This window comes from Vicugna pacos, chromosome 6 (assembly GCF_048564905.1).
Source record: "Vicugna pacos chromosome 6, VicPac4, whole genome shotgun sequence".
Classification (NCBI taxonomy): domain Eukaryota; kingdom Metazoa; phylum Chordata; class Mammalia; order Artiodactyla; family Camelidae; genus Vicugna; species Vicugna pacos.
Genome location: NC_132992.1, coordinates 51,918,920 through 51,931,731, shown reverse-complemented (window position 1 = coordinate 51,931,731; position 12,812 = coordinate 51,918,920). Strand labels below are relative to the sequence as shown.

At 35.8% G+C, this 12,812-nt stretch overlaps 1 long non-coding RNA gene and 1 other non-coding gene across 4 annotated transcripts in view; both read left to right on the top strand.

Annotated features, from left to right (window-relative positions):
• Nucleotides 1-12,812, top strand: part of LOC140696912 (uncharacterized) — a 347,036-nt gene that overhangs the window by 67,588 nt on the left and 266,636 nt on the right. The gene's annotated exons all lie outside the window — the stretch shown is intronic.
• On the top strand, nt 1,617-1,723 carry LOC116281127 (U6 spliceosomal RNA). The gene has a single exon (XR_004190578.1). It is a non-coding gene; the product is annotated as a U6 spliceosomal RNA (small nuclear RNA).

Genomic DNA, 12,812 nt, shown 5'->3' with positions numbered 1-12,812 from the left:
GACAACCTGTGACATAGTTGATATGTGACTTGAAGTAATTCACTTATTTTTTCTGATTTTGTTGGCTTTATAAAATGGGGGATAAACTCCACAGTGCAGGATGCTTGTGACTAAGATGCTAATGGGTTGTGAGTTATTATTTCACTATTATTTTCACAGAGGGTGGAGTTACAATGATGTTCCAGTAACATTTGGAATATTTTCCTCTTGTCATCCAAGTACAATTTATTGAAAAATTAGTCTGACGTGTTTTCTGATATGATGGACATCTGATACATTTTGTAAATTGCTGGCCACATAATTCTCTTCCTGCCTCTCCTCTGGCCCTCCTCTGATGCATTTTCCATACTTCTGCCACAGTGATCTTCCTGAAATGTGTATGACTGGTTTACTTCCTTGTTTAACGCTTCAAAGGATCTCCATCTCCTTCAGGATGCAGTCCCACATTTGCCCCACATGTCTGCTTGGATGCTCCACAGTTAGTCTGTGTCTGTGCTTTTCTGAATACACAGCTGCTTTGTTTGGTATATATGGCTTTACCCATTTCATTCATATGCTACATATTCTCATTCTTTTCCCTAATGACCTACTATGACGTGGCTTCTTCTGGAAAGCTTTCTTTGAAGGCTTCAGCCAGAATTAGGTACCCTTCCTGGGGCTGGGAGAAGCATGATTCTCTTAACTTCCTCTTTCATGGTTTTTATTCTTTGTATTGTAATTGCCCGTCTACTTATCTTAGTAGACATCCTTGGGTTAGACATTTTTGAGGCTAGTGTCAGCATTTTATTCATCTCACTATCTCCAGGACTCACTATCTCACTGTCAGGTCAAATACCTGATAAAGAGTAAATGCTGAATAATTGTTCACTTGTGATGCAGATGTATGTGTAATGAGCATGATTGGGATCCCTGGTCCTTGGCAACTGGCTTGTAGAAACCCCTTGGAAACATGCTGAGCTCATCTCAAAATACCTTCTAAATGGAACCTCTCTTCTAATGTATAATACTTTTGGATGGGGGCAGTGAGTAAAAGTAAGGCAGTGGTGTATATATGTGGAGTAATTTCTACCATAATGCAACTAATTTTTTAAATTATAAGTGACAACAATATACTTAACTGTGTTGCCTGTGGATGACCAGAACCTCAAAGTGAAGTATTTCTTTTAGATTCTCCCTTAAGGATGGATCAAGTTGCATCAGTCATTGTTCTATGGCAATATCATAAGGGGTGCTATTAGTTTTCCTTTAATTTTTAAAATCCGCATCTCCAAATGCATAATAGCAGCTGTGATCTAGCTGAAGATCAGAGCAAGCCAGATATATGAGCCACCTGTCCACTTTGTGTCAGGATTGGACACAGGCAGTAGGAGAGCTGGCGGGGTGGTCCATTGATGGTAGGGCATTTTCCATCTAGACATGGACTCCTTACCTTTAGGTTACAGTAGAAATGCCGTGGACAAGGTTTCTTACTTCAGGTCAAATGGTGGACCAGGGAGGCTACTAATTAATTTTGGAGGGATAGAGTAGGGTGGGTTTTTATTTTAAACCACTGTCAATTTTCAAAATCAAATTTGCAAGTACTGATTGCAATCAGGCATTTAAAATAAATGAATCCAGTGCTTGCTTCAGCAGCACATGTACTAAAATTGGAACAGCATAGAGAAGATTGGCATGGCCTCTGTGCAAGAATGACATGCAAATTTGTGAAGCGTTCCATATTTTTATAAATGCCGCAGAGGATGTGGAGAAAAGAGAACCCTCCTACATTGCTGGTGGGAATGTAGTTTGGTGCAGCCATCAGGGAAAACAGTATGGAGATTCCTTAAAAACCTAAAAATAGACTTACCATATGATCCAGCAACCCCACTCCTGGGAATATATCAGGAAGAAACTCTAACTCAAAAAGATGCATGCACCTCAATATTCATAGCAGCACTATTTACAATAGTCAAGACATGGAAACAACCTAAATGTCCATCAAGAGGTGGCTGGATAAAGAAGTTGCATGCATATATATATATATATATATATATATATATATATATATATATATATATATGAATACTACTCAGCCATAAAAAAGGATAAAATAATGCCATTTGCAGCAACATGGATAGACCTGGAAATTGTCATACTAAGTGAAGTAAGCCAGAAAAAGAAGGAAAAATACCATGTGATATCACTCGTATGTGGAATCTAAAAAAATGACACAAATGAACTTATTTACAAAACAGAAAGAGACTCACAGACATAGAAGACAAACTTATAGTTACCAGGGGGTTAAAGTAGATGGGGAGAGACAAATTGGGAGTTTGGGATTTGTAGATCCTAGCTATTACATATAAAATAGATAAATAGTAAGGTCCTACTGTATAGCACAGGGAACTATATTCAATATCTTGTATAATGAAAAAGAATATGAAAATGGATATATGTATGTATATGCATGACTGGGACATTGTGCTGTACACCAGAAATTGACACATTAAAACACAAAGTTGACACACAAAAAATTTAAACTAATACTACCATACAATCCAGCAATTCCAATTCTGGGTATTTATCTGAAGAAAACAGAAACATTATTTTGGAAAGTTAAATGCACCCCAGATTCATTTCAGCATTATTTAAAATAGCCAAGATATGAAGACAACCTAAGTATCTACTTACAGATGAATGAATAAAGGAGATGTGTTATGTCAATGGAATATTGCTCAGCCATGAAAGAAAATGTTGCCATTTGTGACAACATAGGTGATCCCAGAGGGTATCATTCTAGGTGAAATGAGTCAGACAGAGAAAGACAATATACTCTGTAATTTCTGGGGTAGGATCTAGCTCAGTAGCAGAGAACATGCTTAGCATGCACGAGGTCCTGGGTTCAACCCCCAGTCCCTTCATTAAAAAAAAATATTGTATGATTTCTTTTGTATGTGTAATCTAAAAAACAAAACAAACAAACATAAGGCAGAAACAGTCATACATACAGAAAACAAATGGGTGGTCCCCAGAGGGAAGGTGGCTGGAGGGATGGGAAAAACAGGTGATGAGGTATAAAACTCCAGTTTTTTTTAAACTTTTTTTTATTGAGTTATAGTCATTTTACAATGTGTCAAATTCCAATGTAGAGCACAATTTTTCAGTTATACATGAACATACATATATTCATTGTCACATTTTTTTCACTGTGAGCTACCACAAGATCTTGTATATATTTCCCTGTGCTATACAGTATAATCTTGCTTATCTATTTATAAACCTCCAGTTTAAAACAACCAAGTCACGAGGATGTAATGTACAGCATAGGGAGCAGAGTCAATAGTACTGTAATAACTTTAGTGACAGATGGTTCCTAGACTTATTACGGTGATCAATTCATAATGTACATGAATGTTGAATCACTATGTTGAACACCTGAAACTAATGTAGTATTCTGTCTGCTCTACTTCAATAAAAAAATAATTTGAATTTACAAGCTTTAGAGCTAGAGTCATGTATTTTTCTTTTTAATTATTATTTCCTTGGAAAGCTGAATGTTGAAAACACATCAAGCCCTCAGCAGGGCGTGTAGAGAGACTGTCTGGAAGTTTTATGCGAAGTTACAGCACAAGCTGGCTGTGGGCGATAGCACAGGAAGAGCTGGTTACCAGACTGTGAAAATCTAGGAGAGTTGGCCAAAGAATCACTAGAGATTGATTAGTGTCATACTGTAAGTAAAATTTAGAATCCTTAACACATTTGATGTGGTTTTACCCTCCACCTGCGGAAACACAGTCAATGCAGGCTCTGAACTGAGTGAAGTCATTGAATTTTATCCTGTAGCTTCTGTCTGAAAAAAATCTTCTCTGCGCATAAGCTCTCCAATTTGCTCCTACGTTCAGGAACACAAGAAGGAGCACACGCAGAGATAGTTTTTAGACAAAGAAGGGTCGTACTTCTTATTGTTAAATATTTTAAATATAGTGAGTCATGTGTATGAATATTTATGAAAACAATTACTGGTAAAATGAAATCTCCTACTTAGTTGTCTCATCCCATTTTTTTCTGAGTGAAGATTCTCATAAATTTTATGTTTACCCTACCTATGCATGATTTGATGCATATGTACTTCACTTAAGTGAAATAAGTATTATTTTGCATGGTTTCCAGCTTTGTAACTGACACCACACTGTAGATTACTTCCTCCCAACCCCCTCACAATGTATTTCTGACATTGTGTTATTGGAATATACTGTATTTATCTATTCTGCTGAAGGGCACAAATCATTTTCAATTACTTTGCTGTTAAAATTGTGCTATTTATTTGTGCATTCATTCATTAAACAAATCTTTATTGGCTGTCTAATGTGCTAGACACTGTACTAGGTGCTGAGGATACAGCAGTGATCAGAACAAAAAAAAAATCCCAATTTTTATGGAGGTTATGTTCTTTCCATTTCATCTTCTTTTGTGTCCTTAAATATTGTTTCATACTTTTTCTTATAAAGATACGTCACATCTTTTGTCAAATTCATTTTACATACCTGATACATTTTGTTGTTCTAGTGAACAGGATGTATTTTTTCCTATTATACTTTCTATTTAGTTATTACTGGCATATGGGAGTTCTGATGGCTTTGATGGGTTGATCTTATATTCAAAATCCTTGCTAGTCTATACTGACACTTCTAATACTATTTCCCATAGTTTCTCTTGAACTGCTTAAAACTGTCTTCAAATAGAGTTCGTGTTGTTTCTTATTGTCTAGTTTTAGTTTCTCATTTTTATTGACAAGAAATGGTAAAGAACACTCTTGTCCTGGGACTGTCTTTCATGAGAATATTATTAAAATAGTCTTTATTAAGCATGATGTTCGCTGTAAGTTTGTTAAATACTCTTTATTAGGATCAGGTTAATGAAGTTTCCTTTTATTCCTTGTTTGCTAAGAATTTTTTTGTAAATAGGTCATGAATATTAGTCACTGGGTTTCTATATTCATTGAAATGCTATTTGCCCTGATAATCTATGACCGCTGGGTATCAATTAATAGCTTTGGTGATGCTAGTCATCCTTAAATTCATGAGATAGACTCTATTTGCTTGTGATGCATTTAGCAAAATAACACACTAAATTTGATTTACTAATGTTTATTTAGGATTTTTTCCCCTATAATCATAAGTAAAATTGGCCTAAACATTTTTTTTCTCCTTATACTTAGCTAGTCTTACTTGGTAGTCTATGCTACTTTCATGAAGCATCCTTCTTGTTCTATTATCTGAAAAGTCTCAAAAGATTACATAATAAAATGGTAGTTTCTTTAAGGTTTGGGAAACGCAAAACCATCTCCTTACCATGTTTAAGTCTTTTAATTGCCCAAATTCCTTAACAGTTAATGATGTATTTTGGATTTCTCTTGAGTAAATTTTTAAGAAAAAAAAATCTACTTCATAAACTTTTTCAAATTTATTGGTATAAGTTCATTCACAGATTTCACTTGTGGTTTTCAAATCTAATGTATGTTTCTAATTAGGGCCCCCTTTTCATTCCTAATATTTTTACTTGTATATTCTCTCTCTCATTTTTCTCCCTTCCTCCCTCCTTCTCTTTCTTTTAAAATCTTTTTTTGTGAGAATCTTTTTTCAAAGTATCAGCTTTGATTTGTTGCTCTCTGTTGTTTCCTTTTCTATTTCATTCATTTCTGTTAATCTCCAATTTTCTTTCAATTTTTTTATTTTGGGGTTTAGTCTGTTACTGTCTTTATAGCTCCTTAAACTTAAAACTTAGTTTCTCTAATCTTTCCTTTTTCTATAAATGCACTTAAAGCTCTACAGTTTCCTCTAGCTGTTCCTTTAACTATATACCATCCCTTTTATACGACATTTTCATTGTTACTCACTTCTAAACATTTCATTATTTTATTGCTCTTTCCTCTTTAGTACAGTTCATATTTTATGTTTTATGAGGTTTATAAGCATACACTTTTATTATCTTATTTTCACTTTCTAATATTAAATTAAACATTGTCAGAAAATAAGCATCCTACTGATTGAAATTTTGTTGAGTCTGCTATTGTGGTTTATTACATGGTCAACTTTTATACATATTCTGGGTTTTCCATATGTGAAAAGAATATATAGTTTCTTTTTATCCTCTGTAGGACGTTATATCTATTAGATATAACTTGTTAATTTTATGGTCAAATCTTTAGACTTACTACCTTTTTTTTTTTTTGCCATTTCATCCCTTGGTTTCTGATGGGTATGTTAAAATCTTCCATTATATTGTGGAATATAATATTTTCTATGTATAATTCTGTCATTTTTCTTTGGCTATTTTGAGGCTGGGTTGTTACGTACATATACGTTTATGATTATTACATAGTGAATTTTTCGTATTAATACATCATGCAATCTGTCTGTGCTTCTACTAATGATTTCTGCATCAGATACTGTTTTGCCTGGTCTTACTATTTCCATTCTTACAGAAGTTTAACTTGCAGTCACTAAATCCTGCCTCTGGCTTGGGAGTTAGTGAGCCCTGGGCTTCATTCCATGCTCACTGCTTTGCTCCGCGTTCTGTTGAGATATTTGTATTGTTTTTGAGTCTGGCTATTTTAAAACCATCACATTTTATTAATCATTACCATGTGTTTGGAATATAGGAGGTGTGTCAAAATGTGAATTCTTCTGATTCTGAAAATTGTATCAGAATCACCTGAGGTGCTTGTTATAAATTCAGATTCTCTTGTCTTACCAAGAACTAGTTAGCATCTTGGGGTGGTACTGGTGGGATCTAGGAATCTTCATTTTAAACAAGATTTGTGTAGGATTATCATGTGCACGAAAGTTTGTGAACCATTATTCTAGAACATGATGCAAGCCATTGTCATTTTTTTCTAATCTTTCATAACATTTCTCTGAATATTTAGACATAATCCTGTTCTTGCATGTCTGGATGATTTTTAGGTGGGTGGATGAACACAACAGTTGAGGACACTATAAGATTGATTCAGCTACTGGGGAAACAGCCAATAAGCCTTTTGATGAATGTAGCTGGGTGGCCTTGGGCACATTACTTATACTTTTAAGCCTCATGAGTTAACTAGATCTGTTTGGTTTAATAAGTGAGAGTATGTATACCAGTGTCTGGCACTTAATAAATACTCAATAAATAGTAGTAGAACATGTGATTACAAAGAGAGGTCTGAGGCAAAAATCTTGAACTTTCCAAAATAATAGTTCCCCCAAACTAATTGTAGTTTCAATTTTTAAAACTATGCCCAGTATCTTAGAATCAGAATTGGTCTATTTTGGAGGAAGAATGATAGAATGCTTCTGAAAGAGCTTAAGTCATGAAAAAGAAGATTTGCATTTGACTCCAGTTACAAGTTATAACTCATGTTCTAATAATTCCTTGTTTAATCTTTCTGCCTATTTGAAATCTAATTACATTCTACAACAAAATTTAGTAAAATTGGTTTTAAATTTCTCTAAAATCGGCAGGTGTAATTGAATGAATCAATATTTTCAATAAGTGAACTGGCATTCCATGAATCTCAAACATTAGAAGTGTTTCTAGCATTGAAAAAACTACATTACTATGATCGGTAGTTTCACCTGGTTTCCACCTCTTGTTAATTCATATATTTAGAAGGAATATTTTTAGATGCATGAAAATTGGTAATATTTGGCACAGAACAGCAGAGCATGAGTTTACTTTAAGGAAAAGGTCAGGATAACCAAGAAGACAAAGGTAGGAAAAAATTTCAGATTTCCTCATGTATATTTCCTTGGGAATAAGGCTCGTGCACATGCAAAGTGTTCACATCTCTGTTCCTGATACAAATAGTTCTGTGTTTGACTCCCATTTCTGCTGTTATTTAACTGACTGTGAACAGTGCTCACTGTCTTTGAAAATCTCAGTTCCTCCTCTGTAACAATGGGAAAAATAATAGTACCTATATTGTAAGACTATTGTGAGGATTCAATGCATCAGTGTGTTTAAAGCTTTTAGGACTGTGTCTAAACATAGAAAGACCTAGTAAGTAGCAATTACTTTCATTAGCTTTCTAACACATCATCAGTGTTATTTAGTGGCTTCTTTAGTCTGTAATGAATATAAATAACATGGAGGAAGTACTTACTGTGTTAAACACTTTGCAACTCTACGAGCAAGTACTGTTATAATATTAATTAGTATTACAAGTTTACATTTAAGGAAACTGAAGAACAGAAAGTGAAAAAATGAACGAGCGTCATAATAGCCAAGATTTGAACCCAGAGATTGTGTTTTGAGAGCTCATATTTTTTTCCCCACAATATTTAGGAATTGGTGGACAAGCATTTGCCATTTTACTAGAATGACCAGCCCAGGGATTATAAATCCTCAAACATTCATTCAAAGTTGGAGGCTGGCTTCTTAAAGGAAAGATTTCATCAGGTTATTCTCAGCAAATAAGATAATATCAGTTCATTGTTATTTCAGTGATATCTACATCTGTTCCTCCTGATCTCTTTTTACTACCCTCCCCCCACCCCTACCAAGCTTTCCATCTGCAACAGTGAAGCCTTTATATAAAATGAAGAGTGTCTATAATGGGACATGGACCAAGCTTTATTGTCCATTGTTTCATTTATTCCTATCAAGATAGCTTTTAAAAATATCTCCTATCTTGAGTAAAATTTCACGCTGGAGAATATATAAATTATTAAAGAATGATCTACTGTCTTTCATCAAGAAAAATTGATTTTCAGAATATAAGTTTAAGAGTGTTTTCAGGTGTATTCATTTTTTCCCCACAGAGTGCAAAGATTAATTTACCACCACATCAGTGAGAAGGAGTGATTACAACAAACTCCCGTGTTGAGGCTAGTCATTAAAAGTAAGCAACAGATATTTCACAGGTCAGGTATTTTGTTGGTGAGCCTTACCCTGGCTATTAGTTTTAAAATGTTGCTCTTCAAGGCAAAGTAAATTCTTGCAGACAGATCTTCTCTTTTACAAGGTTTCTCTTAGGGGTGGGTTGAGAGTAGGGAGTAGGGTGAGGGGATTGGCATTAACTCTTTCCTGGATGATAGAGTATAAATTTGTCACCTCACAGCTTAGAGTTATGTATCTGCCCAAGTCTTCAGAGTCCTCTTGAGTCATCATTATACATTCATTGCATAAAGTTAATCTACCGAATTGGTCTGAAACATTCAAAGTGGTGTTTCTGTAAGAGGTCTTTTTAAAAAGCAAAATCTTTTTGTAGAACCGTAACTGTTGACTTTTGGCTATACAGAACCTACAGTATAATGGTCCTGTAAACATTAAGTAATAATTGCAGATGACTGGAGAAAACCTGTGCTTTTAGGAAAAGAGGTCAGTGTCATGGTGGCATAAGACATCCCTTCTTTTTGTCCCCCTTCTCAATAACAAAAATTCGTATGATAGCACTTATATGTGGAATCAAAAAAAAATGATACAGATGAACTTATTTTCAAACCAGAAGTAGACCCACAGACTAGAAAATGAACTATGGTCACCAAAGGGGAAAAAGAGAGGGAGGGTAAGTTAGGAGCATGTGATTAACACATATACACTACTGTGTATAAAACAGATAAACAACAGGACCTACTGTATACTATTGGGAACTAAAGTCAATATCTTCTAATAACCTATAATGGAAAATAATCTGAAAAAAAATATGTGTAACTGAATCACTGCTGCACACCTTTAACTAACAAAAATGGTAAATCAACTGTAATAAAAAATTAGATATGGTTGACATATAACATTAAAAAAATTCAGTATCCATCCACAAACAAGAGTGCCTCTGCAGGAGTTTTGGGACACAGCGCCACTTGCCAAAGGCCCCAGGAATAGTCTCAAGCACGTGTGCATCTGGCAATGGGTACACAGACTTTGGTATGAGCTGTGGACCAGCTCCAGACCCTCTCATCCTCGGTCAGGGAGTGCCTGGAGACCACTGATTCAGGCAGACACCCATGGCTGAGAGAGCCTTTGTAGGAGACTGATCTCCTGATTTCTGGCACTAGGTTGGAACAATAAGAATAACAAAACTACGAATTTGGATGTATTGGTGAGGGTAAGAGCAACTTTGCCAATGCTGCCTCTCCCCTAAGGCGGCACACTTCCTGATTTCACACTCTACTACAAAGCTATAGTCATTGAAACAGTATGTTACTGGCATAAAAATAGACACATAGACCAATGGAATAGAATTGAGAGCCAAGAAATAAACCCCCACATTTGTAGTCAACTAGTATTTGACAAGGGAGCCAGCAATAGTAGTCAACGGGGAAAGGACGGTCTCTTCAATAAACAGTTTTGAGAAAACTGGACAACCACAGGCAGAAAAGTGAAATTGGACCCCTTCCTCACACCACTCACAAAAATAAACTTGAACTGGATTAACGACAAAATCTGAAGCATTAATAGTCCTAGAAGGTACCTTAGAAAAACTTCTTGACACGGATCTTGGCAACAATTTTTTGGATATGACACAACAAGGCAAGCATCAAAAGCAAAAATCAATAAGGGGGACTGTATCAAACTAAAAAGCTTCTGCACAGCGAAATGAACAGTCTATAAAATGAAAAGGCAAGCTGTGGAATGGGGGAAAATATTTGAAAACACTATGTTGGAAATTTGGTTAATATCCAAAATACATAAAGAACTCATAGAACTTAATAACAAAATTTTTGCTTAAAAAAGGGCAGAGGAATTGAAAGGACATTTTAAAAACAGAACTGAATAGATATTTTCCCAGATAGTAACAAGTGGAATTCTGGGCAGTGAAGACAGCATATGCTGAATAAAGTTCAAGATCCTTAGCTAGGCATTCAAGGCCACCGATTAACACTCAGCTTGTGTTTCTGCTGCTGGCTGGGTATATTATCCTTTTCCTTTCCAGTTTTTTATATATGACCTGGGAGCTGACACTATACATTGACTGTCCTCTCTTTTTTTTTCTTTCTCTCCATTAAAGTTCATCTTTTAAACATTTATGCATTTCTTTTTGGTATTTTAAACCTGCTATGCAACTTTATCTTATATAGTTGATGTTCTACTTATTTATTTTAAGAAATTTTTTGAAGGAAAGTAATTAGGTTTATTTATTTTTTATCAATTTTTTTTGGATGGAGGTACTGTGGATTGAACCTAGGGCCTTGTGCATGCTAAGCATGCACTCTACCACTGAGCTATACCCTCCCTCCCTTACTTGTTTCTTTTGAATTGGTTAATTCTTGAAATTTGTTTTAATATTATGTATATGTTAATAAATAAAAATATTTAAAAATTTTTAAAATGACTCAAATAGTCATGTGACCATAGAACTCATTGTGCTTTTTCAAATTAGTAAGCAAGGGCTTGCTTCTGCAAAGTGAGATCAAGGGCTATGTATCTCATATACAACTTGTGTCTAGGATAAATCTCATACCACATCTTGAAAACTACATTTCTCTTTAAGATTTTAAATAATTCAGTCTTCTCAAAGATTCAGGCAGCAGAGCCACATGGTAAGATTCAGACAGACTTGGGTTGAAATATTGGATCCCAAGTCTGGATTCACTACTAATTGTATTACATTGGAAACAATATTTAACCTCTCCAAGCCTTTCTTTCCTCACCTGTAAAATGGGACAATATGTATTCACAAATGTTTATGGATTGCTTCCTGTGTGCTCAGAATTGTTCTTGAGGTGATATTTTGAGTATTAAAAGGTTGAAGGAGATTCCGCGTGGCACAAAGTTGTGCTCAGTAATTGCTAATTCATCATTTCCATCATCCTCCCCTTCATTTATTTGAAAGCATGATTTTATTTGAACAGCACCATCTGCTAGAGAAGAACTGATTTATGTGGAGTTTTCCTTGGTTCCTTTGTAAACTCTGGGCTGCAGACAATGGAGGTGTTTGGCCTGCACAGTGTTTAAAAACAAAAGAATTTGAATACTTTTAAGGATGACTTGTATCCCTGAGTTAGTTTCACGCCTCATATCCCTTATTACATTATCCTAGGCCCATGGCTCTTAGCCTTGGACACCCATCAGAATTACCTGGGATGCTTTTGAATATCTGTATGTCTAGGCTGCATCTTAGACAAACCACGTGAAGAACCTCTTGGGGTAGAACCCAGGCATCAGTGTTATTTAAGACTCTTCAGGTGATTCCAAAGGGCAGCAAAGACTGAGAACCATTTAGGGGGTGGGGGGAGGCGATTTATTTATTTCTGTGAACTTTGTAGCTCCTGAAGGCAATGGATCTCACTCCTGAAAGGTGGTCCTATGATCTTAACTTCTAGAACAGCCTTTTTATCTCATGTAATGTTTAGACTCTGACTCATATCTTTCTGGTGGAGGGCAGTCATCCTCAGTTCCCTGTCTGCCTCTGAATATACCCTCTGAACTGACAGAACTTTGCTGTGGATAAATGTGCAGGATTATCCCTGACCCATGTTTTCTGGGATCTTGGAATTTTTCTCCTGAGCTGTGAAACCAACTCCCCTTTCACTCATCCCCTGGAGGTCGGGCCTGCAGGCATCACTGCCCCCCCTCCCCCTCGCTATTCTGCCTTAATTTAGGTAGTCGGCATCAGGTTCAGGTCGGAGCTGCCCAAATTAAATCTTTCTGCTTAACTGTTGAGCCACTTCCCCAGAAATGCTATTTCGCTTGTGCTCCTGTTGGGAGAAGCGCTGACCCCAAATGTAGAGACGTTAATATGAGGAAAATGACAACAGATGTGTCCTGAGCTAGAAATGTCGAGGCAGGGTGGGAGGCAGAATCAGTGATGATTTTCAGAAGGTTTAAAAGTAAACCTGAATAATTCCCAT